Raw genomic sequence first — 4520 nt, 5'->3', positions numbered from 1 at the left:
TAACATGCGTTGTCACACAAGTGTGCCTATCTTTTTTTTTTCCCTTACGCCCCCCAAGACAACTGGGTATAGCAGCCTTGACGGAGATCACGGCAACTTGCTTGACCGTTGACGGCCAAGTAAGTAAGTAAGTAAGTAAGCTCAAAGAAAACAAAAGCGTCGAATTTAGGCTGGTGGAGTATTCGGCTTTTCAATTCCTTATGTCTGCACTTGTCTGGCCGATCTTCGGGAGAAAAAAGCGAAGACTAAGCTTTCCCGTTTCTCCTTCTTTTTTTTTTTAATTGCGCGCCCAAACTGCGGAGCCCATGATGGATATTACTGTGACGCCACGGATTTCACGGTATTTCAGTATATTTGGGACATCTTTCTTTTTTTCTTTTTGCCTCAGGTAAAGTCTCCAATGCTGACAGTTTGGTCGTTTGCTTCGTTTAATCCTTTTGTGCGTCTTCGTGAGAACACTTGTATACGTTATAGTGCGCGTATGCCTTCAAACGTTTTTCATCGTTAAACAGAAGCGATTGCGTAAAAAATTAATCCCGGATCCAAAGTCGAATGCATGCGTAACTCTGTGGATGTGGGGTATAGCGTGTCTACTCTTGCCATCACCTTTAAACTCCACACTAATTCCACCCAAATCCCACCATAGACGTTTCCGCCGATCAGCGTAGGGGGGCTTCCGACTTAAACCGCGTTTTACCTTCGCAGACGATTTAAACTACCACGGGTTGACGCGAAAATCGAGGATGTTGCATCAACATGCCAACCGATACGATGTTACTAAAAAGCGGTTTTTATGATAGAAATGAGAGGTGGTTAGTTCCTCCACGTGCATGCATGGACGCGCTGCCTTCAGCATCTAGCTACACTGCAAACTAAATTACACCCTCAAGGTTGCATAAGGGTGTAAATGTGTCGATATCTGACGTCCTTATACCTAATTTACTGGTGTGAGTTGCAGGTATAGACCGATTTACACCCTTGTGCACCATTAAGGTTGCAAGTTAGCTTACAGTGTAGGGAGCCTTGGGCGTGCGTATGAGACTTCCTACATCTAGCCGCGGTGCTTAGAAAAAATGGTTATTCAGATTCGGTAATAAGAACCGACCGCTGTATTGTGTATATGACCACCTAGCGGACACGTCCATTTCGGCTGTTGCTGAAGGACCGATTGAATGAGCTGGGGTACCAGCGAGAAAGAAACGGGCGCCCACAACTATAGTTTCCTTCGCGCTGGTTTAGCTCCAGCCACTCAGCGGTGGCCGAAATGGACAGTCCGCTATACATAGTATGCAAGTACGTCATTCAATGACACTCCGCGACTTCCGGTTTGCGGCAGCGCCATCTTGGGGAAACTATAGGCCTATGCGCGCGCCTGTTGATATATCAACCTGTTGATATATCAAGGTACCTATCAAGGTGATATATCAAGGCGCCTGTTGATATATATAAGGTACCCCAAGATGGCGAAAGCAGACGACAGTAGCGGATGTGACGTCACGTGCATACTATGTATAGCTGGACACTTACAGAATAACCGCAGATGCGTGCAAGAAGGTGGCAGCGATGTAAGAGAAAGCGACGCCAGGACTAGGACGTACAGGGCGGTCGGACCACCTCACCAGACGCACTCGTATTTGAAGGCAGAAGAGTTGAGCCTCTCTCGCAACCACCAAAACCAGATTCCATTAGTGGTTGAGGCAATGCCATCAGCCATGAACTGCTGCAGTGACGACGCGGTTCGTTATTGTTATACATCTCTACTTTGACTTTTCACCTCATATCAAGGTTAACGTCAAATCATTTATCGTCCGTTGCTTTATAAGGATTGTGGACGCTCGATGGCATAGGCCATAGTGCACTAGAACCTTATCTTATAGTTCACGGTAACAATAGGCCAAAGGTATAGCGTTCTCTCCTTCCTGGTGTCTTCTATTAAGCGTCCAACGAGGAAAAGAGAATGCTTACACCGACGCGGATCTAATTGGCCAGGCATTTGACGCGAGACAAACAATTGGCTGCACTGTACGGAACTAAAGCTATTGCGCTCCGTTTGCTTCATACCGACGTAGTGTAATAAACACGTACACTTTTTAACGCATGCAAGTAGCCCAGTTTCGGAACGGCCTCTGGTACCTTGTGCGGTGTCTTTTGGGAAGCGCATTTCTGAGAGTTAGATGCAGCGGCAATCGAATCGACAAAGAAGAAGCGCCCACGTATACGTACACGACTGCAGCAGCAACAGGCTCCAAGCACTTGTTGCACACGCGTGCGGACTCTTCAGCGAAGTCGCAGCGAGCGTCGGGCGATGTATACGCAGCCTCTCAATCTGTGCACACTTCCGCTCATACTCGCGCTGCGCGTTCGAGGAAAAAATGAAACGCCAAAAAAAAACGAGCAATGCGTAGAAACGTACTGTTGCAAACGAAGCAGCCAAGCAGTTAGGTTCCCTCATGGCTTTCTTCGGCGACCCATGGTGTTCGCGCAGAGGTGTTTCCGGAGCCCAGAGAGAGAGCTGTTCGCAGAATGCGTGTCGCGGCGTTGGACGATCGAGGCGAGCGTGAAGAGGGTGCCCGTTTTTGCCGGTCGACAAGAGCGCACATGTCGATGCTGTTGCTAGGACGCGCGGGCGAGAAGCGCGTGTTTGCAAAAGTATGTCGTGGGGGGGGGGGGGGGGGGGGGGGCGAAAAGACGCCCGGTCGATCCATCGGCGGCCAATCGAAGTGCTGCGAGCCGATCTGCTGCCTTCCCGTTCGCGCCACTTCCGCGAGAAATCGATGTGTTCGCGGTGTGTCGCACGCTATAGTGCAAGGTGCACGAAGGAATGCCACGCCTCGCAGTCGCGGTTTCTTCGACGTGGGTCCACGTACGGCTAAAGGAATGCGATCGACCCGGTATTAACGAGTCGGAGGGTCGCCTAGCTGCAAGCAAAGGCGGCATGGCGCTTCGAATCGTGCAACCGGAAGAACGCACACGAGGGAAGGAAGGAAGGAAAACTTTATTTGGTCCTGCAAGTAGTGATAATTCATCACTAAGCGGGCCGCTCCCACGTCGGGACCGGAAGGCCAAGCCTCACTAACTATTTGTGGCGCTCTCGGGGAAATGACTCCCCATAATGTAATTACTGGCTCGGGGGCTACCCAATACAGTAATAAAAGCAGGACAAACATTTTCTGTCAGCGCCCTCTTAAGCCGGTCGGACCATCAAGCCTGGAATTCAGGTTGATCTCCCTCATGTGCGATCAACCTGAATGCCGCCCATTCATGTCAAAACCGATCTGACCTCATCCCTGATGCACTCCTCCCCCTCCACCAACGCATATCAAAACCGCCCGGTCCTGCTGATGGACCCCCCCTTGTATCTCAGAACTGCCTGAAACTCATCGCTAATGCCCACCATTCATGTCAAAACCGATCTGACCTCATCCCTGATGGACTCCCGCCCTCCCCCAACGCATATCAATACCGCCCGGACCTGTTGATGCCCCCCCCCCCCCACCTTTCCATCTCAGAACTGCCTGGAACTCATCGCTAATGCCCCCCCCCCCCATTCATGCCAGAACCCCCAACGCATATCCCCAACGCATATCCCCCCCCCCCCCAACGCATATCCCCCCCCCCCAAAAGCATATGAATACCGCCAGGATCTCATCGCTGATGGACCCCTCCCCCCCTCCCTTCCCAATAGATGGCACAACTACCCAGACCTCATGACTTATGGACACTTCCAATGCATTTCAAAACCATTCGGTCTTCATCGCTGATAAACCCCCGCCACTGCATGTCAAAACGCGATAAATAAACTAACAGGCCGAGATTGATTCTCTCTCGAAAAGAAAACTCGGTACCCTTCCACTCTGTAAAGAAGGATGACCAGCGAAGCTGTGTGTGTGGGCCCCCTGATGGCGAACCGCACCTCCGCCGCGGGTCGGCCCGGCATTGCACCATCTTCGGGATCGGCCCACGTATGGGGAGTGCTTAACGCCTGCTTCACCTCCGCCGCGGGTCGAGCCGGCATTTCACTAACTTCGGGATCGGCCCACGTATGGGGAGTACTTAAAGCCTGCTTCACCTCCGCCGCGGGTCATTCCGACATTGCACTATCTTCGGGATCGGCCCACGTATGGGGAGTGCTTAAAGCCTGCTTCACCTCCGCCGCGGGTCATTCCGGCATTGCATATCTTCGGGATCGGCCCACGTATGGGGAGTGCTTAACGCCTGCTTCACCTCCGCCGCGGGTCGAGCCGGCATTTCACTAACTTCGGGATCGGCCCACGTATGGGGAGTACTTAAAGCCTGCTTCACCTCCGCCGCGGGTCAGCCCGGCATTGCACTATCTCCGAGATCGGCCCACGAAAGGGGAGTTTTTGCTTACTGCGCCAACAACGACACAAAAATTTCCTAGCACGATATAGGTATACAGCTTGGCTGTGAAAAAGGGTAAGTCTATAACAGATGAAAATATCGTCTCAACGAAAGAAAGTAAGTTCGAAAGTGCTCGTTCTTTGCATATACATCACTCA

General features: G+C 51.5%; 1 protein-coding gene across 2 annotated transcripts in view; it reads right to left on the bottom strand.

The window, feature by feature from the left end:
* Positions 1 to 2557, bottom strand: part of LOC139047347 (uncharacterized) — an 11566-nt gene extending 9009 nt beyond the window's left edge. The window contains exon 1 of one of the 2 annotated variants that reach the window (XM_070521170.1): positions 2414 to 2557. The gene's annotated coding sequence lies outside the window, so the exon portion shown is untranslated. Of the gene's footprint in view, positions 1 to 2223; positions 2340 to 2413 lie in introns of those variants that run through there. The other variant, XM_070521171.1, reaches the window with a different exon arrangement.
* Between the last annotated feature and the right edge of the window lie 1963 nt (positions 2558 to 4520).

Source organism: Dermacentor albipictus, chromosome 7 (assembly GCF_038994185.2).
Source record: "Dermacentor albipictus isolate Rhodes 1998 colony chromosome 7, USDA_Dalb.pri_finalv2, whole genome shotgun sequence".
Lineage (NCBI taxonomy): Eukaryota > Metazoa > Arthropoda > Arachnida > Ixodida > Ixodidae > Dermacentor > Dermacentor albipictus.
This window is presented reverse-complemented; position numbering and strand designations above follow the sequence as displayed.